Raw genomic sequence first — 23,690 nt, forward strand, 5'->3', positions numbered from 1 at the left:
GGGTGACAAAATGTCTTGTGTAGGCGTGGGTTTGTCTCCCTCTCGCTCTCTCTCCCTAAGATGTGTCCGGCATAGGCCAGGGTGCCACTCGAGGCCCAAACCAATTCTGGTTATCGCTTCTCGGCCTTTTGGCTAAGATCAAGTGTAGTATCTGTTCTTATCAGTTTAATATCTGATACGTCCCCTATCTGGGGACCATATATTAAATGGATTTTTAGAACAGGGAGATGGAAAAAGAGCTTGCTCTGTCCACTCCACGCATTGACCTGGTATTGCAGTACCTCCAGGAACGGTGCACCCCTTCTTAACCCAGTTTCCAAAAGCAGAACTCGATTCACCTGATTCATATTAGCCCGATTAGCGAATTGAAATGAATTTTTATCTAACACACTTTTTACTTGCTTTATTCATCCAAATAGCAAACTCATCACCACTCAACTTCACCAACTCTGCTATGTCCCGTGCAGTATCTTGTTGTCAGTCTAATCTAGATCATGTGTAATTGAATGGAATAGATCCCTTTTGGACAAAGTGGAGTCAGATGCTGCAGTGACCACAGGTGTGAGAGGATCTACAATTGGCATCTGGTGTTATCTCTCTGCTTCCACTCCAAATAAAGTTACCTGTTGTTACCTGAACGTCAAATACTAAGAATGGGCGGCCTATGAAAGAATTAGTACTTTCATTAAGTATACTAAACCGGCTAATTGGGAATAGACAAACTGTAAAAAGCCCTCTGAGAAAGCCCCTCTCTAACCTTTGTTAGTAAGCTTTTCTGTAGCCTGCCTGTTGATGTATTTTCGGTTTGAACAGTGCACAACATGAAGAGACGGAACACTGGCGGCTTGTCACAATGCCCCCCGATGACATCACAATAGCGCTGCTGCCTAGAAAACAAGCTGCGCAGAAGAAGTTGTTCTTTGGGTGGGAGGGTGGGCTAGTGGAAGGAGGGGGCAATCTCTTTTTTTCCCGGGTGGTAGGGGGATGACAGGAGAAGGGAAGCGGGTGGTGAGAAAGGTACAGAGGGCAGGGTTTGGGGGCTGGGAAGGAAAGGGAAAAGATTAGGGTTTGGGGATGATGAAAGGGCTTTCTACGGGTAAGGATGGCAAAGGGTGGCAGTGACGGAAAGTCAGGCAACCTGTCCTGTCCGTCTTTTTGTATCGTGAATTGGAAAGACTGCAAGGGGGAGGGGAGTTGCTTGCGCCCTAAAGGAGGAGTTATTCAGATTCATTGCAGTGGGCGGCGGCTGCAAAACGCACCATTCTTCTTGTTTTTGCTCTGCAAAGCAGCCTTTTCAAGGGTTGGCTTGGGTGACAAAATGTCTTGTGTAGGCGTGGGTTTGTCTCCCTCTCGCTCTCTCTCCCTAAGATGTGTCCGGCATAGGCCAGGGTGCCACTCGAGGCCCAAACCAATTCTGGTTATCGCTTCTCGGCCTTTTGGCTAAGATCAAGTGTAGTATCTGTTCTTATCAGTTTAATATCTGATACGTCCCCTATCTGGGGACCATATATTAAATGGATTTTTAGAACAGGGAGATGGAAAAAGAGCTTGCTCTGTCCACTCCACGCATTGACCTGGTATTGCAGTACCTCCAGGAACGGTGCACCCCTTCTTAACCCAGTTTCCAAAAGCAGAACTCGATTCACCTGATTCATATTAGCCCGATTAGCGAATTGAAATGAATTTTTATCTAACACACTTTTTACTTGCTTTATTCATCCAAATAGCAAACTCATCACCACTCAACTTCACCAACTCTGCTATGTCCCGTGCAGTATCTTGTTGTCAGTCTAATCTAGATCATGTGTAATTGAATGGAATAGATCCCTTTTGGACAAAGTGGAGTCAGATGCTGCAGTGACCACAGGTGTGAGAGGATCTACAATTGGCATCTGGTGTTATCTCTCTGCTTCCACTCCAAATAAAGTTACCTGTTGTTACCTGAACGTCAAATACTAAGAATGGGCGGCCTATGAAAGAATTAGTACTTTCATTAAGTATACTAAACCGGCTAATTGGGAATAGACAAACTGTAAAAAGCCCTCTGAGAAAGCCCCTCTCTAACCTTTGTTAGTAAGCTTTTCTGTAGCCTGCCTGTTGATGTATTTTCGGTTTGAACAGTGCACAACATGAAGAGACGGAACACTGGCGGCTTGTCACAATGCCCCCCGATGACATCACAATAGCGCTGCTGCCTAGAAAACAAGCTGCGCAGAAGAAGTTGTTCTTTGGGTGGGAGGGTGGGCTAGTGGAAGGAGGGGGCAATCTCTTTTTTTCCCGGGTGGTAGGGGGATGACAGGAGAAGGGAAGCGGGTGGTGAGAAAGGTACAGAGGGCAGGGTTTGGGGGCTGGGAAGGAAAGGGAAAAGATTAGGGTTTGGGGATGATGAAAGGGCTTTCTACGGGTAAGGATGGCAAAGGGTGGCAGTGACGGAAAGTCAGGCAACCTGTCCTGTCCGTCTTTTTGTATCGTGAATTGGAAAGACTGCAAGGGGGAGGGGAGTTGCTTGCGCCCTAAAGGAGGAGTTATTCAGATTCATTGCAGTGGGCGGCGGCTGCAAAACGCACCATTCTTCTTGTTTTTGCTCTGCAAAGCAGCCTTTTCAAGGGTTGGCTTGGGTGACAAAATGTCTTGTGTAGGCGTGGGTTTGTCTCCCTCTCGCTCTCTCTCCCTAAGATGTGTCCGGCATAGGCCAGGGTGCCACTCGAGGCCCAAACCAATTCTGGTTATCGCTTCTCGGCCTTTTGGCTAAGATCAAGTGTAGTATCTGTTCTTATCAGTTTAATATCTGATACGTCCCCTATCTGGGGACCATATATTAAATGGATTTTTAGAACAGGGAGATGGAAAAAGAGCTTGCTCTGTCCACTCCACGCATTGACCTGGTATTGCAGTACCTCCAGGAACGGTGCACCCCTTCTTAACCCAGTTTCCAAAAGCAGAACTCGATTCACCTGATTCATATTAGCCCGATTAGCGAATTGAAATGAATTTTTATCTAACACACTTTTTACTTGCTTTATTCATCCAAATAGCAAACTCATCACCACTCAACTTCACCAACTCTGCTATGTCCCGTGCAGTATCTTGTTGTCAGTCTAATCTAGATCATGTGTAATTGAATGGAATAGATCCCTTTTGGACAAAGTGGAGTCAGATGCTGCAGTGACCACAGGTGTGAGAGGATCTACAATTGGCATCTGGTGTTATCTCTCTGCTTCCACTCCAAATAAAGTTACCTGTTGTTACCTGAACGTCAAATACTAAGAATGGGCGGCCTATGAAAGAATTAGTACTTTCATTAAGTATACTAAACCGGCTAATTGGGAATAGACAAACTGTAAAAAGCCCTCTGAGAAAGCCCCTCTCTAACCTTTGTTAGTAAGCTTTTCTGTAGCCTGCCTGTTGATGTATTTTCGGTTTGAACAGTGCACAACATGAAGAGACGGAACACTGGCGGCTTGTCACAATGCCCCCCGATGACATCACAATAGCGCTGCTGCCTAGAAAACAAGCTGCGCAGAAGAAGTTGTTCTTTGGGTGGGAGGGTGGGCTAGTGGAAGGAGGGGGCAATCTCTTTTTTTCCCGGGTGGTAGGGGGATGACAGGAGAAGGGAAGCGGGTGGTGAGAAAGGTACAGAGGGCAGGGTTTGGGGGCTGGGAAGGAAAGGGAAAAGATTAGGGTTTGGGGATGATGAAAGGGCTTTCTACGGGTAAGGATGGCAAAGGGTGGCAGTGACGGAAAGTCAGGCAACCTGTCCTGTCCGTCTTTTTGTATCGTGAATTGGAAAGACTGCAAGGGGGAGGGGAGTTGCTTGCGCCCTAAAGGAGGAGTTATTCAGATTCATTGCAGTGGGCGGCGGCTGCAAAACGCACCATTCTTCTTGTTTTTGCTCTGCAAAGCAGCCTTTTCAAGGGTTGGCTTGGGTGACAAAATGTCTTGTGTAGGCGTGGGTTTGTCTCCCTCTCGCTCTCTCTCCCTAAGATGTGTCCGGCATAGGCCAGGGTGCCACTCGAGGCCCAAACCAATTCTGGTTATCGCTTCTCGGCCTTTTGGCTAAGATCAAGTGTAGTATCTGTTCTTATCAGTTTAATATCTGATACGTCCCCTATCTGGGGACCATATATTAAATGGATTTTTAGAACAGGGAGATGGAAAAAGAGCTTGCTCTGTCCACTCCACGCATTGACCTGGTATTGCAGTACCTCCAGGAACGGTGCACCCCTTCTTAACCCAGTTTCCAAAAGCAGAACTCGATTCACCTGATTCATATTAGCCCGATTAGCGAATTGAAATGAATTTTTATCTAACACACTTTTTACTTGCTTTATTCATCCAAATAGCAAACTCATCACCACTCAACTTCACCAACTCTGCTATGTCCCGTGCAGTATCTTGTTGTCAGTCTAATCTAGATCATGTGTAATTGAATGGAATAGATCCCTTTTGGACAAAGTGGAGTCAGATGCTGCAGTGACCACAGGTGTGAGAGGATCTACAATTGGCATCTGGTGTTATCTCTCTGCTTCCACTCCAAATAAAGTTACCTGTTGTTACCTGAACGTCAAATACTAAGAATGGGCGGCCTATGAAAGAATTAGTACTTTCATTAAGTATACTAAACCGGCTAATTGGGAATAGACAAACTGTAAAAAGCCCTCTGAGAAAGCCCCTCTCTAACCTTTGTTAGTAAGCTTTTCTGTAGCCTGCCTGTTGATGTATTTTCGGTTTGAACAGTGCACAACATGAAGAGACGGAACACTGGCGGCTTGTCACAATGCCCCCCGATGACATCACAATAGCGCTGCTGCCTAGAAAACAAGCTGCGCAGAAAAAGTTGTTCCTTGGGTGGGAGGGTGGGCTAGTGGAAGGAGGGGGCAATCTCTTTTTTTCCCGGGTGGTAGGGGGATGACAGGAGAAGGGAAGCGGGTGGTGAGAAAGGTACAGAGGGCAGGGTTTGGGGGCTGGGAAGGAAAGGGAAAAGATTAGGGTTTGGGGATGATGAAAGGGCTTTCTACGGGTAAGGATGGCAAAGGGTGGCAGTGACGGAAAGTCAGGCAACCTGTCCTGTCCGTCTTTCTGTATCGTGAATTGGAAAGACTGCAAGGGGGAGGGGAGTTGCTTGCGCCCTAAAGGAGGAGTTATTCAGATTCATTGCAGTGGGCGGCGGCTGCAAAACGCACCATTCTTCTTGTTTTTGCTCTGCAAAGCAGCCTTTTCAAGGGTTGGCTTGGGTGACAAAATGTCTTGTGTAGGCGTGGGTTTGTCTCCCTCTCGCTCTCTCTCCCTAAGATGTGTCCGGCATAGGCCAGGGTGCCACTCGAGGCCCAAACCAATTCTGGTTATCGCTTCTCGGCCTTTTGGCTAAGATCAAGTGTAGTATCTGTTCTTATCAGTTTAATATCTGATACGTCCCCTATCTGGGGACCATATATTAAATGGATTTTTAGAACAGGGAGATGGAAAAAGAGCTTGCTCTGTCCACTCCACGCATTGACCTGGTATTGCAGTACCTCCAGGAACGGTGCACCCCTTCTTAACCCAGTTTCCAAAAGCAGAACTCGATTCACCTGATTCATATTAGCCCGATTAGCGAATTGAAATGAATTTTTATCTAACACACTTTTTACTTGCTTTATTCATCCAAATAGCAAACTCATCACCACTCAACTTCACCAACTCTGCTATGTCCCGTGCAGTATCTTGTTGTCAGTCTAATCTAGATCATGTGTAATTGAATGGAATAGATCCCTTTTGGACAAAGTGGAGTCAGATGCTGCAGTGACCACAGGTGTGAGAGGATCTACAATTGGCATCTGGTGTTATCTCTCTGCTTCCACTCCAAATAAAGTTACCTGTTGTTACCTGAACGTCAAATACTAAGAATGGGCGGCCTATGAAAGAATTAGTACTTTCATTAAGTATACTAAACCGGCTAATTGGGAATAGACAAACTGTAAAAAGCCCTCTGAGAAAGCCCCTCTCTAACCTTTGTTAGTAAGCTTTTCTGTAGCCTGCCTGTTGATGTATTTTCGGTTTGAACAGTGCACAACATGAAGAGACGGAACACTGGCGGCTTGTCACAATGCCCCCCGATGACATCACAATAGCGCTGCTGCCTAGAAAACAAGCTGCGCAGAAGAAGTTGTTCTTTGGGTGGGAGGGTGGGCTAGTGGAAGGAGGGGGCAATCTCTTTTTTTCCCGGGTGGTAGGGGGATGACAGGAGAAGGGAAGCGGGTGGTGAGAAAGGTACAGAGGGCAGGGTTTGGGGGCTGGGAAGGAAAGGGAAAAGATTAGGGTTTGGGGATGATGAAAGGGCTTTCTACGGGTAAGGATGGCAAAGGGTGGCAGTGACGGAAAGTCAGGCAACCTGTCCTGTCCGTCTTTTTGTATCGTGAATTGGAAAGACTGCAAGGGGGAGGGGAGTTGCTTGCGCCCTAAAGGAGGAGTTATTCAGATTCATTGCAGTGGGCGGCGGCTGCAAAACGCACCATTCTTCTTGTTTTTGCTCTGCAAAGCAGCCTTTTCAAGGGTTGGCTTGGGTGACAAAATGTCTTGTGTAGGCGTGGGTTTGTCTCCCTCTCGCTCTCTCTCCCTAAGATGTGTCCGGCATAGGCCAGGGTGCCACTCGAGGCCCAAACCAATTCTGGTTATCGCTTCTCGGCCTTTTGGCTAAGATCAAGTGTAGTATCTGTTCTTATCAGTTTAATATCTGATACGTCCCCTATCTGGGGACCATATATTAAATGGATTTTTAGAACAGGGAGATGGAAAAAGAGCTTGCTCTGTCCACTCCACGCATTGACCTGGTATTGCAGTACCTCCAGGAACGGTGCACCCCTTCTTAACCCAGTTTCCAAAAGCAGAACTCGATTCACCTGATTCATATTAGCCCGATTAGCGAATTGAAAAGAATTTTTATCTAACACACTTTTTACTTGCTTTATTCATCCAAATAGCAAACTCATCACCACTCAACTTCACCAACTCTGCTATGTCCCGTGCAGTATCTTGTTGTCAGTCTAATCTAGATCATGTGTAATTGAATGGAATAGATCCCTTTTGGACAAAGTGGAGTCAGATGCTGCAGTGACCACAGGTGTGAGAGGATCTACAATTGGCATCTGGTGTTATCTCTCTGCTTCCACTCCAAATAAAGTTACCTGTTGTTACCTGAACGTCAAATACTAAGAATGGGCGGCCTATGAAAGAATTAGTACTTTCATTAAGTATACTAAACCGGCTAATTGGGAATAGACAAACTGTAAAAAGCCCTCTGAGAAAGCCCCTCTCTAACCTTTGTTAGTAAGCTTTTCTGTAGCCTGCCTGTTGATGTATTTTCGGTTTGAACAGTGCACAACATGAAGAGACGGAACACTGGCGGCTTGTCACAATGCCCCCCGATGACATCACAATAGCGCTGCTGCCTAGAAAACAAGCTGCGCAGAAGAAGTTGTTCTTTGGGTGGGAGGGTGGGCTAGTGGAAGGAGGGGGCAATCTCTTTTTTTCCCGGGTGGTAGGGGGATGACAGGAGAAGGGAAGCGGGTGGTGAGAAAGGTACAGAGGGCAGGGTTTGGGGGCTGGGAAGGAAAGGGAAAAGATTAGGGTTTGGGGATGATGAAAGGGCTTTCTACGGGTAAGGATGGCAAAGGGTGGCAGTGACGGAAAGTCAGGCAACCTGTCCTGTCCGTCTTTTTGTATCGTGAATTGGAAAGACTGCAAGGGGGAGGGGAGTTGCTTGCGCCCTAAAGGAGGAGTTATTCAGATTCATTGCAGTGGGCGGCGGCTGCAAAACGCACCATTCTTCTTGTTTTTGCTCTGCAAAGCAGCCTTTTCAAGGGTTGGCTTGGGTGACAAAATGTCTTGTGTAGGCGTGGGTTTGTCTCCCTCTCGCTCTCTCTCCCTAAGATGTGTCCGGCATAGGCCAGGGTGCCACTCGAGGCCCAAACCAATTCTGGTTATCGCTTCTCGGCCTTTTGGCTAAGATCAAGTGTAGTATCTGTTCTTATCAGTTTAATATCTGATACGTCCCCTATCTGGGGACCATATATTAAATGGATTTTTAGAACAGGGAGATGGAAAAAGAGCTTGCTCTGTCCACTCCACGCATTGACCTGGTATTGCAGTACCTCCAGGAACGGTGCACCCCTTCTTAACCCAGTTTCCAAAAGCAGAACTCGATTCACCTGATTCATATTAGCCCGATTAGCGAATTGAAATGAATTTTTATCTAACACACTTTTTACTTGCTTTATTCATCCAAATAGCAAACTCATCACCACTCAACTTCACCAACTCTGCTATGTCCCGTGCAGTATCTTGTTGTCAGTCTAATCTAGATCATGTGTAATTGAATGGAATAGATCCCTTTTGGACAAAGTGGAGTCAGATGCTGCAGTGACCACAGGTGTGAGAGGATCTACAATTGGCATCTGGTGTTATCTCTCTGCTTCCACTCCAAATAAAGTTACCTGTTGTTACCTGAACGTCAAATACTAAGAATGGGCGGCCTATGAAAGAATTAGTACTTTCATTAAGTATACTAAACCGGCTAATTGGGAATAGACAAACTGTAAAAAGCCCTCTGAGAAAGCCCCTCTCTAACCTTTGTTAGTAAGCTTTTCTGTAGCCTGCCTGTTGATGTATTTTCGGTTTGAACAGTGCACAACATGAAGAGACGGAACACTGGCGGCTTGTCACAATGCCCCCCGATGACATCACAATAGCGCTGCTGCCTAGAAAACAAGCTGCGCAGAAGAAGTTGTTCTTTGGGTGGGAGGGTGGGCTAGTGGAAGGAGGGGGCAATCTCTTTTTTTCCCGGGTGGTAGGGGGATGACAGGAGAAGGGAAGCGGGTGGTGAGAAAGGTACAGAGGGCAGGGTTTGGGGGCTGGGAAGGAAAGGGAAAAGATTAGGGTTTGGGGATGATGAAAGGGCTTTCTACGGGTAAGGATGGCAAAGGGTGGCAGTGACGGAAAGTCAGGCAACCTGTCCTGTCCGTCTTTTTGTATCGTGAATTGGAAAGACTGCAAGGGGGAGGGGAGTTGCTTGCGCCCTAAAGGAGGAGTTATTCAGATTCATTGCAGTGGGCGGCGGCTGCAAAACGCACCATTCTTCTTGTTTTTGCTCTGCAAAGCAGCCTTTTCAAGGGTTGGCTTGGGTGACAAAATGTCTTGTGTAGGCGTGGGTTTGTCTCCCTCTCGCTCTCTCTCCCTAAGATGTGTCCGGCATAGGCCAGGGTGCCACTCGAGGCCCAAACCAATTCTGGTTATCGCTTCTCGGCCTTTTGGCTAAGATCAAGTGTAGTATCTGTTCTTATCAGTTTAATATCTGATACGTCCCCTATCTGGGGACCATATATTAAATGGATTTTTAGAACAGGGAGATGGAAAAAGAGCTTGCTCTGTCCACTCCACGCATTGACCTGGTATTGCAGTACCTCCAGGAACGGTGCACCCCTTCTTAACCCAGTTTCCAAAAGCAGAACTCGATTCACCTGATTCATATTAGCCCGATTAGCGAATTGAAATGAATTTTTATCTAACACACTTTTTACTTGCTTTATTCATCCAAATAGCAAACTCATCACCACTCAACTTCACCAACTCTGCTATGTCCCGTGCAGTATCTTGTTGTCAGTCTAATCTAGATCATGTGTAATTGAATGGAATAGATCCCTTTTGGACAAAGTGGAGTCAGATGCTGCAGTGACCACAGGTGTGAGAGGATCTACAATTGGCATCTGGTGTTATCTCTCTGCTTCCACTCCAAATAAAGTTACCTGTTGTTACCTGAACGTCAAATACTAAGAATGGGCGGCCTATGAAAGAATTAGTACTTTCATTAAGTATACTAAACCGGCTAATTGGGAATAGACAAACTGTAAAAAGCCCTCTGAGAAAGCCCCTCTCTAACCTTTGTTAGTAAGCTTTTCTGTAGCCTGCCTGTTGATGTATTTTCGGTTTGAACAGTGCACAACATGAAGAGACGGAACACTGGCGGCTTGTCACAATGCCCCCCGATGACATCACAATAGCGCTGCTGCCTAGAAAACAAGCTGCGCAGAAGAAGTTGTTCTTTGGGTGGGAGGGTGGGCTAGTGGAAGGAGGGGGCAATCTCTTTTTTTCCCGGGTGGTAGGGGGATGACAGGAGAAGGGAAGCGGGTGGTGAGAAAGGTACAGAGGGCAGGGTTTGGGGGCTGGGAAGGAAAGGGAAAAGATTAGGGTTTGGGGATGATGAAAGGGCTTTCTACGGGTAAGGATGGCAAAGGGTGGCAGTGACGGAAAGTCAGGCAACCTGTCCTGTCCGTCTTTTTGTATCGTGAATTGGAAAGACTGCAAGGGGGAGGGGAGTTGCTTGCGCCCTAAAGGAGGAGTTATTCAGATTCATTGCAGTGGGCGGCGGCTGCAAAACGCACCATTCTTCTTGTTTTTGCTCTGCAAAGCAGCCTTTTCAAGGGTTGGCTTGGGTGACAAAATGTCTTGTGTAGGCGTGGGTTTGTCTCCCTCTCGCTCTCTCTCCCTAAGATGTGTCCGGCATAGGCCAGGGTGCCACTCGAGGCCCAAACCAATTCTGGTTATCGGCTCTCGGCCTTTTGGCTAAGATCAAGTGTAGTATCTGTTCTTATCAGTTTAATATCTGATACGTCCCCTATCTGGGGACCATATATTAAATGGATTTTTAGAACAGGGAGATGGAAAAAGAGCTTGCTCTGTCCACTCCACGCATTGACCTGGTATTGCAGTACCTCCAGGAACGGTGCACCCCTTCTTAACCCAGTTTCCAAAAGCAGAACTCGATTCACCTGATTCATATTAGCCCGATTAGCGAATTGAAATGAATTTTTATCTAACACACTTTTTACTTGCTTTATTCATCCAAATAGCAAACTCATCACCACTCAACTTCACCAACTCTGCTATGTCCCGTGCAGTATCTTGTTGTCAGTCTAATCTAGATCATGTGTAATTGAATGGAATAGATCCCTTTTGGACAAAGTGGAGTCAGATGCTGCAGTGACCACAGGTGTGAGAGGATCTACAATTGGCATCTGGTGTTATCTCTCTGCTTCCACTCCAAATAAAGTTACCTGTTGTTACCTGAACGTCAAATACTAAGAATGGGCGGCCTATGAAAGAATTAGTACTTTCATTAAGTATACTAAACCGGCTAATTGGGAATAGACAAACTGTAAAAAGCCCTCTGAGAAAGCCCCTCTCTAACCTTTGTTAGTAAGCTTTTCTGTAGCCTGCCTGTTGATGTATTTTCGGTTTGAACAGTGCACAACATGAAGAGACGGAACACTGGCGGCTTGTCACAATGCCCCCCGATGACATCACAATAGCGCTGCTGCCTAGAAAACAAGCTGCGCAGAAGAAGTTGTTCTTTGGGTGGGAGGGTGGGCTAGTGGAAGGAGGGGGCAATCTCTTTTTTTCCCGGGTGGTAGGGGGATGACAGGAGAAGGGAAGCGGGTGGTGAGAAAGGTACAGAGGGCAGGGTTTGGGGGCTGGGAAGGAAAGGGAAAAGATTAGGGTTTGGGGATGATGAAAGGGCTTTCTACGGGTAAGGATGGCAAAGGGTGGCAGTGACGGAAAGTCAGGCAACCTGTCCTGTCCGTCTTTTTGTATCGTGAATTGGAAAGACTGCAAGGGGGAGGGGAGTTGCTTGCGCCCTAAAGGAGGAGTTATTCAGATTCATTGCAGTGGGCGGCGGCTGCAAAACGCACCATTCTTCTTGTTTTTGCTCTGCAAAGCAGCCTTTTCAAGGGTTGGCTTGGGTGACAAAATGTCTTGTGTAGGCGTGGGTTTGTCTCCCTCTCGCTCTCTCTCCCTAAGATGTGTCCGGCATAGGCCAGGGTGCCACTCGAGGCCCAAACCAATTCTGGTTATCGCTTCTCGGCCTTTTGGCTAAGATCAAGTGTAGTATCTGTTCTTATCAGTTTAATATCTGATACGTCCCCTATCTGGGGACCATATATTAAATGGATTTTTAGAACAGGGAGATGGAAAAAGAGCTTGCTCTGTCCACTCCACGCATTGACCTGGTATTGCAGTACCTCCAGGAACGGTGCACCCCTTCTTAACCCAGTTTCCAAAAGCAGAACTCGATTCACCTGATTCATATTAGCCCGATTAGCGAATTGAAATGAATTTTTATCTAACACACTTTTTACTTGCTTTATTCATCCAAATAGCAAACTCATCACCACTCAACTTCACCAACTCTGCTATGTCCCGTGCAGTATCTTGTTGTCAGTCTAATCTAGATCATGTGTAATTGAATGGAATAGATCCCTTTTGGACAAAGTGGAGTCAGATGCTGCAGTGACCACAGGTGTGAGAGGATCTACAATTGGCATCTGGTGTTATCTCTCTGCTTCCACTCCAAATAAAGTTACCTGTTGTTACCTGAACGTCAAATACTAAGAATGGGCGGCCTATGAAAGAATTAGTACTTTCATTAAGTATACTAAACCGGCTAATTGGGAATAGACAAACTGTAAAAAGCCCTCTGAGAAAGCCCCTCTCTAACCTTTGTTAGTAAGCTTTTCTGTAGCCTGCCTGTTGATGTATTTTCGGTTTGAACAGTGCACAACATGAAGAGACGGAACACTGGCGGCTTGTCACAATGCCCCCCGATGACATCACAATAGCGCTGCTGCCTAGAAAACAAGCTGCGCAGAAGAAGTTGTTCTTTGGGTGGGAGGGTGGGCTAGTGGAAGGAGGGGGCAATCTCTTTTTTTCCCGGGTGGTAGGGGGATGACAGGAGAAGGGAAGCGGGTGGTGAGAAAGGTACAGAGGGCAGGGTTTGGGGGCTGGGAAGGAAAGGGAAAAGATTAGGGTTTGGGGATGATGAAAGGGCTTTCTACGGGTAAGGATGGCAAAGGGTGGCAGTGACGGAAAGTCAGGCAACCTGTCCTGTCCGTCTTTTTGTATCGTGAATTGGAAAGACTGCAAGGGGGAGGGGAGTTGCTTGCGCCCTAAAGGAGGAGTTATTCAGATTCATTGCAGTGGGCGGCGGCTGCAAAACGCACCATTCTTCTTGTTTTTGCTCTGCAAAGCAGCCTTTTCAAGGGTTGGCTTGGGTGACAAAATGTCTTGTGTAGGCGTGGGTTTGTCTCCCTCTCGCTCTCTCTCCCTAAGATGTGTCCGGCATAGGCCAGGGTGCCACTCGAGGCCCAAACCAATTCTGGTTATCGGCTCTCGGCCTTTTGGCTAAGATCAAGTGTAGTATCTGTTCTTATCAGTTTAATATCTGATACGTCCCCTATCTGGGGACCATATATTAAATGGATTTTTAGAACAGGGAGATGGAAAAAGAGCTTGCTCTGTCCACTCCACGCATTGACCTGGTATTGCAGTACCTCCAGGAACGGTGCACCCCTTCTTAACCCAGTTTCCAAAAGCAGAACTCGATTCACCTGATTCATATTAGCCCGATTAGCGAATTGAAATGAATTTTTATCTAACACACTTTTTACTTGCTTTATTCATCCAAATAGCAAACTCATCACCACTCAACTTCACCAACTCTGCTATGTCCCGTGCAGTATCTTGTTGTCAGTCTAATCTAGATCATGTGTAATTGAATGGAATAGATCCCTTTTGGACAAAGTGGAGTCAGATGCTGCAGTGACCACAGGTGTGAGAGGATCTACAATTGGCATCTGGTGTTATCTCTCTGCTTCCACTCCAAATAAAGTTACCTGTTGTTACCTGAACGTCAAATACTAAGAATGGGCGGCCTATGAAAGAATTAGTACTTTCATTAAGTATACTAAACCGGCTAATTGGGAATAGACAAACTGTAAAAAGCCCTCTGAGAAAGCCCCTCTCTAACCTTTGTTAGTAAGCTTTTCTGTAGCCTGCCTGTTGATGTATTTTCGGTTTGAACAGTGCACAACATGAAGAGACGGAACACTGGCGGCTTGTCACAATGCCCCCCGATGACATCACAATAGCGCTGCTGCCTAGAAAACAAGCTGCGCAGAAGAAGTTGTTCTTTGGGTGGGAGGGTGGGCTAGTGGAAGGAGGGGGCAATCTCTTTTTTTCCCGGGTGGTAGGGGGATGACAGGAGAAGGGAAGCGGGTGGTGAGAAAGGTACAGAGGGCAGGGTTTGGGGGCTGGGAAGGAAAGGGAAAAGATTAGGGTTTGGGGATGATGAAAGGGCTTTCTACGGGTAAGGATGGCAAAGGGTGGCAGTGACGGAAAGTCAGGCAACCTGTCCTGTCCGTCTTTTTGTATCGTGAATTGGAAAGACTGCAAGGGGGAGGGGAGTTGCTTGCGCCCTAAAGGAGGAGTTATTCAGATTCATTGCAGTGGGCGGCGGCTGCAAAACGCACCATTCTTCTTGTTTTTGCTCTGCAAAGCAGCCTTTTCAAGGGTTGGCTTGGGTGACAAAATGTCTTGTGTAGGCGTGGGTTTGTCTCCCTCTCGCTCTCTCTCCCTAAGATGTGTCCGGCATAGGCCAGGGTGCCACTCGAGGCCCAAACCAATTCTGGTTATCGCTTCTCGGCCTTTTGGCTAAGATCAAGTGTAGTATCTGTTCTTATCAGTTTAATATCTGATACGTCCCCTATCTGGGGACCATATATTAAATGGATTTTTAGAACAGGGAGATGGAAAAAGAGCTTGCTCTGTCCACTCCACGCATTGACCTGGTATTGCAGTACCTCCAGGAACGGTGCACCCCTTCTTAACCCAGTTTCCAAAAGCAGAACTCGATTCACCTGATTCATATTAGCCCGATTAGCGAATTGAAATGAATTTTTATCTAACACACTTTTTACTTGCTTTATTCATCCAAATAGCAAACTCATCACCACTCAACTTCACCAACTCTGCTATGTCCCGTGCAGTATCTTGTTGTCAGTCTAATCTAGATCATGTGTAATTGAATGGAATAGATCCCTTTTGGACAAAGTGGAGTCAGATGCTGCAGTGACCACAGGTGTGAGAGGATCTACAATTGGCATCTGGTGTTATCTCTCTGCTTCCACTCCAAATAAAGTTACCTGTTGTTACCTGAACGTCAAATACTAAGAATGGGCGGCCTATGAAAGAATTAGTACTTTCATTAAGTATACTAAACCGGCTAATTGGGAATAGACAAACTGTAAAAAGCCCTCTGAGAAAGCCCCTCTCTAACCTTTGTTAGTAAGCTTTTCTGTAGCCTGCCTGTTGATGTATTTTCGGTTTGAACAGTGCACAACATGAAGAGACGGAACACTGGCGGCTTGTCACAATGCCCCCCGATGACATCACAATAGCGCTGCTGCCTAGAAAACAAGCTGCGCAGAAGAAGTTGTTCTTTGGGTGGGAGGGTGGGCTAGTGGAAGGAGGGGGCAATCTCTTTTTTTCCCGGGTGGTAGGGGGATGACAGGAGAAGGGAAGCGGGTGGTGAGAAAGGTACAGAGGGCAGGGTTTGGGGGCTGGGAAGGAAAGGGAAAAGATTAGGGTTTGGGGATGATGAAAGGGCTTTCTACGGGTAAGGATGGCAAAGGGTGGCAGTGACGGAAAGTCAGGCAACCTGTCCTGTCCGTCTTTTTGTATCGTGAATTGGAAAGACTGCAAGGGGGAGGGGAGTTGCTTGCGCCCTAAAGGAGGAGTTATTCAGATTCATTGCAGTGGGCGGCGGCTGCAAAACGCACCATTCTTCTTGTTTTTGCTCTGCAAAGCAGCCTTTTCAAGGGTTGGCTTGGGTGACAAAATGTCTTGTGTAGGCGTGGGTTTGTCTCCCTCTCGCTCTCTCTCCCTAAGATGTGTCCGGCATAGGCCAGGGTGCCACTCGAGGCCCAAACCAATTCTGGTTATCGCTTCTCGGCCTTTTGGCTAAGATCAAGTGTAGTATCTGTTCTTATCAGTTTAATATCTGATACGTCCCCTATCTGGGGACCATATATTAAATGGATTTTTAGAACAGGGAGATGGAAAAAGAGCTTGCTCTGTCCACTCCACGCATTGACCTGGTATTGCAGTACCTCCAGGAACGGTGCACCCCTTCTTAACCCAGTTTCCAAAAGCAGAACTCGATTCACCTGATTCATATTAGCCCGATTAGCGAATTGAAATGAATTTTTATCTAACACACTTTTTACTTGCTTTATTCATCCAAATAGCAAACTCATCACCACTCAACTTCACCAACTCTGCTATGTCCCGTGCAGTATCTTGTTGTCAGTCTAATCTAGATCATGTGTAATTGAATGGAATAGATCCCTTTTGGACAAAGTGGAGTCAGATGCTGCAGTGACCACAGGTGTGAGAGGATCTACAATTGGCATCTGGTGTTATCTCTCTGCTTCCACTCCAAATAAAGTTACCTGTTGTTACCTGAACGTCAAATACTAAGAATGGGCGGCCTATGAAAGAATTAGTACTTTCATTAAGTATACTAAACCGGCTAATTGGGAATAGACAAACTGTAAAAAGCCCTCTGAGAAAGCCCCTCTCTAACCTTTGTTAGTAAGCTTTTCTGTAGCCTGCCTGTTGATTAGAGTTGAGCGCGGTTCGTGGTTCGTGGTTCTCCAGTTCGCGGCTCGAGTGATTTTGGGGCATGTTCTAGATCGAACTAGAACTCGAGCTTTTTGCAAAAGCTCGGTAGTTCTAGAAACGTTCGAGAACGGTTCTAGCAGCCAAAAAACAGCTAAATCATAGCTTGGTTTCTGCTGTAATAGTGTAAGTCACTCTGTGAATCAAACTATTATCACATTTCAGTGTATAGTGTGCGTGAACAGCGCCTTCAGATCACTGCTGTTTCTATAATGGCGATCGCCATTTTTTTTTTTTTTTTTTTCTTGTCTTCCTTCCCTAAGCGCGCGCGTCTTGTGGGGCGGGCCAGCATGTCAGCCAATCCCAGACACACACACAGCTAAGTGGACTTTGAGCCAGAGAAGCAACGGCATGTGTGATAGGATCTGCATGTCACATGTCCCTGCATTATAAAACCGGACATTTTCTTCACGGACGCCATTATCTGCCTTCTGCGTCTTTGGTGTCAGACATCACTGTCGCAGCTCCGTCTTCCTGAGTCCTATAGCCGATACAGCTGTATGCGCTGCATACACAGCGTTAGACAGCTTAGGGAGAGCACTTTATAGCAGTCCTTTTAAGGGCTCCAACCGGCAGGGTCAGAGAGCCATAGGTGACAGGTCCTGCAAACAGCAACAGCGTCTGTGTAGCCCAGGTCAGGGATTTCCTACCTGCATTTCACCATTAGGAGGGAATAGAAAGGCAGGCTTCCATTCCTCTACCCAGAGCACCACAATCCTGCCACTGTACCCTCTTGTCCTCTGCACACTCCAACTGATAACTAAGCCATTATACTAGCAAACACTCAGTGTACCTAGTGGCATCCTATACGTGGCTATTGGACTTTGCTATAGTCCCACTAGTGCAAAGACATTTGCAGAGCGCGTCTGCCTGCATTGCACACTACAACTCATTCTAACCAAGCCATTATACTAGCAAACACTCAGTGTACCTAGTGGCATCCTATACGTGGCTATTGGACTTTGCTATAGTCCCACTAGTGCAAAGACATTTGCAGAGCGCGTCTGCCTGCATTGCACACTACAACTCATTCTAACCAAGCCATTATACTAGCAAACACTCAGTGTACCTAGTGGCATCCTATACGTGGCTATTGGACTTTGCTATAGTCCCACTAGTGCAAAGACATTTGCAGAGCGCGTCTGCCTGCATTGCACACTCCAACTCATTAAAACCAAGCCATTATACTAGCAAACACTCAGTGTACCTAGTGGCATCCTATACGTGGCTATTGGACTTTGCTATAGTCCCACTAGTGCAAAGACATTTGCATAGCGCGTCTGCCGGCATTGCACACTCAAACTCATTTTAACTAAGCCATTATACTAGCAAACACTCAGTGTACCTAGTGGCATCCTATACGTGGCTATTGGACTTTGCTATAGTCCCACTAGTGCAAAGACATTAGCAGAGCACATCTGCCTGCATTGCACACTACAACTCATTCTAACCAAGCCATTATACTAGCAAACACTCAGTGTACCTAGTGGCATCCTATACGTGGCTATTGGACTTTGCTATAGTCCCACTAGTGCAAAGACATTTGCATAGCGCGTCTGCCTGCATTGCACACTCAAACTCATTTTAACTAAGCCATTATACTAGCAAACACTCAGTGTACCTAGTGGCATCCTATACGTGGCTATTGGACTTTGCTATAGTCCCACTAGTGCAAAGACATTAGCAGAGCACATCTGCCTGCATTGCACACTACAACTCATTCTAACCAAGCCATTATACTAGCAAACACTCAGTGTACCTAGTGGCATCCTATACGTGGCTATTGGACTTTGCTATAGTCCCACTAGTGCAAAGACATTTGCAGAGCGCGTCTGCCTGCATTGCACACTCCAACTCATTAAAACCAAGCCATTATACTAGCAAACACTCAGTGTACCTAGTGGCATCCTATACGTGGCTATTGGACTTTGCTATAGTCCCACTAGTGCAAAGACATTTGCATAGCGCGTCTGCCTGCATTGCACACTCAAACTCATTTTAACTAAGCCATTATACTAGCAAACACTCAGTGTACCTAGTGGCATCCTATACGTGGCTATTGGACTTTGCTATAGTCCCACTAGTGCAAAGATATTAGCAGAGCACATCTGCCTGCATTGCACACTCCAACTTTTTTAAACTAAGCAATTTTACTAGCAAACACTCAGTGTACCTAGTGGCATCCTAAACGTGGCTATTGGACTTTGCTATAGTCCCACTAGTGCAAAGACATTTGCAGAGCACGTCTGCCTGCATTGCACACTACAACTCATTGTTACTAAGCCATTATACTAGCAAACACTCAGTGTACCTAGTTGTATCCTAAACGTGGCTATTGTACTTTTGTCTATTCACAGTATTGGAACGATATTTGCAGCACGTCTGCCTGCATTGCACACTCTAACTTTTTTAAACTCAGCCATTTATAGTAGCAAACACTCAGTGTACCTAGTTGTATCCTAAACGTGGCTATTGTACTTTTGTCAATTCACAGTATTGGAACGTTATTTGCAGCACGTCTGCCTGCATTGCACACTCAAACTTTTTTAAACTCAGCCATTTATAGTAGCAAACACTCAGTGTACCTAGTTGTATCCTAAACGTGGCTATTGTACTTTTGTCTATTCACAGTATTGGAACGATATTTGCAGCACGTCTGCCTGCATTGCACACTCTAACTTTTTTAAACTCAGCCATTATACTAGCAAACACTCAGTGTACCTAGTGGCATCCTATACGTGGCTATTGGACTTTGCTATAGTCCCACTAGTGCAAAGACATTAGCAGAGCACATCTGCCTGCATTGCACACTACAACTCATTCTAACCAAGCCATTATACTAGCAAACACTCAGTGTACCTAGTGGCATCCTATACGTGGCTATTGGACTTTGCTATAGTCCCACTAGTGCAAAGACATTTGCAGAGCGCGTCTGCCTGCATTGCACACTCCAACTCATTAAAACCAAGCCATTATACTAGCAAACACTCAGTGTACCTAGTGGCATCCTATACGTGGCTATTGGACTTTGCTATAGTCCCACTAGTGCAAAGACATTTGCATAGCGCGTCTGCCTGCATTGCACACTCAAACTCATTTTAACTAAGCCATTATACTAGCAAACACTCAGTGTACCTAGTGGCATCCTATACGTGGCTATTGGACTTTGCTATAGTCCCACTAGTGCAAAGATATTAGCAGAGCACATCTGCCTGCATTGCACACTCCAACTTTTTTAAACTAAGCAATTTTACTAGCAAACACTCAGTGTACCTAGTGGCATCCTAAACGTGGCTATTGGACTTTGCTATAGTCCCACTAGTGCAAAGACATTTGCAGAGCACGTCTGCCTGCATTGCACACTACAACTCATTGTTACTAAGCCATTATACTAGCAAACACTCAGTGTACCTAGTTGTATCCTAAACGTGGCTATTGTACTTTTGTCTATTCACAGTATTGGAACGATATTTGCAGCACGTCTGCCTGCATTGCACACTCTAACTTTTTTAAACTCAGCCATTTATAGTAGCAAACACTCAGTGTACCTAGTTGTATCCTAAACGTGGCTATTGTACTTTTGTCTATTCACAGTATTGGAACGATATTTGCAGCACGTCTGCCTGCATTGCACACTCTAACTTTTTTAAACTCAGCCATTATACTAGCAAACACTCAGTGTACCTAGTTGTATCCTAAACGTGGCTATTGTACTTTTGTCAATTCACAGTATTGGAACGTTATTTGCAGCACGTCTGCCTGCATTGCACACTCAAACTTTTTTAAACTCAGCCATTTATAGTAGCAAACACTCAGTGTACCTAGTTGTATCCTAAACGTGGCTATTGTACTTTTGTCAATTCACAGTATTGGAACGTTATTTGCAGCACGTCTGCCTGCATTGCACACTCAAACTTTTTTAAACTCAGCCATTTATAGTAGCAAACACTCAGTGTACCTAGTTGTATCCTAAACGTGGCTATTGTACTTTTGTCTATTCACAGTATTGGAACGTTATTTGCAGCACGTCTGCCTGCATTGCACACTCAAACTTTTTTAAACTCAGCCATTATACTAGCAAACACTCACTGTACCTAGTTGTATCCTAAACGTGGCTATTGTACTTTTGTCAATTCACAGTATTGGAACGTTATTTGCAGCACGTCTGCCTGCATTGCACACTCAAACTTTTTTAAACTCAGCCATTTATAGTAGCAAACACTCAGTGTACCTAGTTGTATCCTAAACGTGGCTATTGTACTTTTGTCAATTCACAGTATTGGAACGTTATTTGCAGCACGTCTGCCTGCATTGCACACTCAAACTTTTTTAAACTCAGCCATTTATAGTAGCAAACACTCAGTGTACCTAGTTGTATCCTAAACGTGGCTATTGTACTTTTGTCAATTCACAGTATTGGAACGTTATTTGCAGCACGTCTGCCTGCATTGCACACTCAAACTTTTTTAAACTCAGCCATTATACTAGCAAACACTCACTGTACCTAGTTGTATCCTAAACGTGGCTATTGTACTTTTGTCTATTCACAGTATTGGAACGTTATTTGCAGCACGTCTGCCTGCATTGCACACTCTAACTTTTTTAAACTCAGCCATTATACTAGCAAACACTCACTGTACCTAGTTGTATCCTAAACGTGGCTATTGTACTTTTGTCAATTCACAGTATTGGAACGTTATTTGCAGCACGTCTGCCTGCATTGCACACTCAAACTTTTTTAAACTCAGCCATTATACTAGCAAACACTCACTGTACCTAGTTGTATCCTAAACGTGGCTATTGTACTTTTGTCAATTCACAGTATTGGAACGTTATTTGCAGCACGTCTGCCTGCATTGCACACTCAAACTTTTTTAAACTCAGCCATTATACTAGCAAACACTCACTGTACCTAGTTGTATCCTAAACGTGGCTATTGTACTTTTGTCAATTCACAGTATTGGAACGTTATTTGCAGCACGTCTGCCTGCATTGCACACTCAAACTTTTTTAAACTCAGCCATTATACTAGCAAACACTCACTGTACCTAGTTGTATCCTAAACGTGGCTATTGTACTTTTGTCAATTCACAGTATTGGAACGTTATTTGCAGCACGTCTGCCTGCATTGCACACTCAAACTTTTTTAAACTCAGCCATTTATAGTAGCAAACACTCAGTGTACCTAGTTGTATCCTAAACGTGGCTATTGTACTTTTGTCTATTCACAGTATTGGAACGTTATTTGCAGCACGTCTGCCTGCATTGCACACTCAAACTTTTTTAAACTCAGCCATTATACTAGCAAACACTCACTGTACCTAGTTGTATCCTAAACGTGGCTATTGTACTTTTGTCAATTCACAGTATTGGAACGATATTTGCAGGACATCTGCCTGCATTGCACACTCAAACTTTTTTAAACTCAGCCATTATACTAGCAAACACTCACTGTACCTAGTTGTATCCTAAACGTGGCTATTGTACTTTTGTCTATTCACACTACTGCAAATCTATGTGCAGCACCTCTGCATGACAACCTCGTGCTCTGTTTTTAATAAGCTATAATGATAGCACAAAATACTGCCATTTTGTGGCATCATAGAACTGGCTGTTGTATTCCATTAGTGCCCCACTGGTGACAAGCTATTTCTAGCACCTCTACATCACACCCTCATGCACATTTAGCTACGCTAATGTTATAGCAAACTCATGGAATTCATTGCTGCATTTCATAATTCGGAGGGATAGAAAGTCAGGCTTCCTTTAGCTTTTCCTTCTGTTCATAGACAGCATCTCCAAGACAAATTTCCCCTCCACGTCTAAGTGTGGAGAGGCAGCTAGTGCGCATGCGTGTGCCGATGTACCCCAGCTGCAGCATAATTACAGTGTTTCGCCTAGTGAGTATGCTCAGCCTGACTGTGCCATTCCTGACGCTAAGTCTTCATTTCGGGATACAGCGCATGCTCCCACACTAAGTGTGAAAAGCCTCTTTGCACAGGTGCTTGCATTCTGTGCCGGGTCTAAGTCCTGTTTTGTGCCTAGACACCATGCTAAAGCTGATAGTCTTTTTTCAGAGACTGTATTTCATGCTACTGAGCATGCTCAGGCACTTCCTGCATCAGAGACTAGGTCCGGTAATGAACTCTTTGGCCCTGGCCCTGATGTGGGGGTCCCATATAGACCACAGGGCATCAGGTGTCCTCCCAAATGGCTTGCAGAGGCCCACACCTATGACTTGTCACCGCATTATTGATGGTCAGACGATGACTGGTGAGGTGTTTGGGTCATGGCAGCCATGAGGTCATCATTGAAGTTGCGTTTCCAAATAGGACGCTAGTTATGCCACTCATGACGTGTCACTCTGCTTTTGTCTCCAGGAGGTGCATTGTGGTTCACCCTGGTTTGGGGCGGACCCAGGTTATAAAAGGGGCTGGAGCCAACAAGGAGGTGCGCAGTCTTCTATTATGCTCCGAAAGAGCACACCTCCATGTGTTGAACCCATTGCGGCTTTAGGCCAGAGGTAGGCAGGGATAGGGTGGTGGATGCAGGCCACCACCACAGTTGGTAACGCAGAACGGTTAAGACCAGCTCCTGTCCTAACAGTCCTGCTTGTGCAGCCCAGTGGCATTAACAGGCCTGCTGCTGCTGATGCGCCTGCTGTCCACAGGTGTGGCCCCTACGCACACGGTCAGCGTACTCAATGGCCCCTGTGTTGTTAACAGGGAGTTCCTGGGCTGGGTGGGCATGTGGACCCTGTGACGCTAACAGGGCTCACAGTCTCCAGATCCGAATGGCGTCTAACTCGGTTCAGGCTACTATTAGTTTCATAGCCACACAGCTCTGTATCCTCCACCAAACCTTCAAGTTGCCAACCTCTCCTTTTCCAACTGGGAGCACGGTGGACACTGACTGCTGAAGGTGATATATACCTTTCTCTTTCTTTTCTTATTAATTTTTGTTATATAGCGGTCACAGATTATATACCACTTTATCCAAATCTGCCAGTCCCACTGTAACAGATGTTGTTTCTTCAGCAAATGTTACAGTTGTTTAACCACCAAATCCACGGACCAAAATTTTTTTCCCCTTTCCAACACACCTGTTCCCCTTTCCAACAGCATCTGTCCTTTTTCAACTCA

General features: G+C 45.7%; 13 non-coding genes across 13 annotated transcripts; all 13 read left to right on the forward strand.

Moving 5' to 3' along the window:
* The first annotated feature begins 112 nt into the window (after positions 1 to 112).
* Positions 113 to 303, forward strand: LOC142277699 (U2 spliceosomal RNA). The gene has a single exon (XR_012740816.1). It is a non-coding gene; the product is annotated as a U2 spliceosomal RNA (small nuclear RNA).
* Positions 304 to 1,420: 1,117 nt separating this feature from the next.
* On the forward strand, positions 1,421 to 1,611 carry LOC142277700 (U2 spliceosomal RNA). The gene has a single exon (XR_012740817.1). It is a non-coding gene; the product is annotated as a U2 spliceosomal RNA (small nuclear RNA).
* A 1,117-nt stretch (positions 1,612 to 2,728) lies between these two features.
* LOC142277701 (U2 spliceosomal RNA) lies at positions 2,729 to 2,919 on the forward strand. Its single transcript, XR_012740818.1, has one exon. It is a non-coding gene; the product is annotated as a U2 spliceosomal RNA (small nuclear RNA).
* A 1,117-nt stretch (positions 2,920 to 4,036) lies between these two features.
* LOC142277702 (U2 spliceosomal RNA) lies at positions 4,037 to 4,227 on the forward strand. The gene has a single exon (XR_012740819.1). It is a non-coding gene; the product is annotated as a U2 spliceosomal RNA (small nuclear RNA).
* Positions 4,228 to 5,344: 1,117 nt separating this feature from the next.
* Positions 5,345 to 5,535, forward strand: LOC142277703 (U2 spliceosomal RNA). Its single transcript, XR_012740820.1, has one exon. It is a non-coding gene; the product is annotated as a U2 spliceosomal RNA (small nuclear RNA).
* A 1,117-nt stretch (positions 5,536 to 6,652) lies between these two features.
* Positions 6,653 to 6,843, forward strand: LOC142277704 (U2 spliceosomal RNA). The gene has a single exon (XR_012740821.1). It is a non-coding gene; the product is annotated as a U2 spliceosomal RNA (small nuclear RNA).
* A 1,117-nt stretch (positions 6,844 to 7,960) lies between these two features.
* On the forward strand, positions 7,961 to 8,151 carry LOC142277705 (U2 spliceosomal RNA). The gene has a single exon (XR_012740822.1). It is a non-coding gene; the product is annotated as a U2 spliceosomal RNA (small nuclear RNA).
* A 1,117-nt stretch (positions 8,152 to 9,268) lies between these two features.
* Positions 9,269 to 9,459, forward strand: LOC142277706 (U2 spliceosomal RNA). Its single transcript, XR_012740823.1, has one exon. It is a non-coding gene; the product is annotated as a U2 spliceosomal RNA (small nuclear RNA).
* Positions 9,460 to 10,576: 1,117 nt separating this feature from the next.
* LOC142277815 (U2 spliceosomal RNA) lies at positions 10,577 to 10,767 on the forward strand. Its single transcript, XR_012740921.1, has one exon. It is a non-coding gene; the product is annotated as a U2 spliceosomal RNA (small nuclear RNA).
* Positions 10,768 to 11,884: 1,117 nt separating this feature from the next.
* Positions 11,885 to 12,075, forward strand: LOC142277708 (U2 spliceosomal RNA). The gene has a single exon (XR_012740824.1). It is a non-coding gene; the product is annotated as a U2 spliceosomal RNA (small nuclear RNA).
* A 1,117-nt stretch (positions 12,076 to 13,192) lies between these two features.
* LOC142277816 (U2 spliceosomal RNA) lies at positions 13,193 to 13,383 on the forward strand. Its single transcript, XR_012740922.1, has one exon. It is a non-coding gene; the product is annotated as a U2 spliceosomal RNA (small nuclear RNA).
* A 1,117-nt stretch (positions 13,384 to 14,500) lies between these two features.
* Positions 14,501 to 14,691, forward strand: LOC142277710 (U2 spliceosomal RNA). The gene has a single exon (XR_012740826.1). It is a non-coding gene; the product is annotated as a U2 spliceosomal RNA (small nuclear RNA).
* A 1,117-nt stretch (positions 14,692 to 15,808) lies between these two features.
* LOC142277711 (U2 spliceosomal RNA) lies at positions 15,809 to 15,999 on the forward strand. Its single transcript, XR_012740827.1, has one exon. It is a non-coding gene; the product is annotated as a U2 spliceosomal RNA (small nuclear RNA).
* Positions 16,000 to 23,690: the final 7,691 nt, after the last annotated feature.

This window comes from Anomaloglossus baeobatrachus, unplaced genomic scaffold, assembly GCF_048569485.1.
Source record: "Anomaloglossus baeobatrachus isolate aAnoBae1 unplaced genomic scaffold, aAnoBae1.hap1 Scaffold_413, whole genome shotgun sequence".
Classification (NCBI taxonomy): domain Eukaryota; kingdom Metazoa; phylum Chordata; class Amphibia; order Anura; family Aromobatidae; genus Anomaloglossus; species Anomaloglossus baeobatrachus.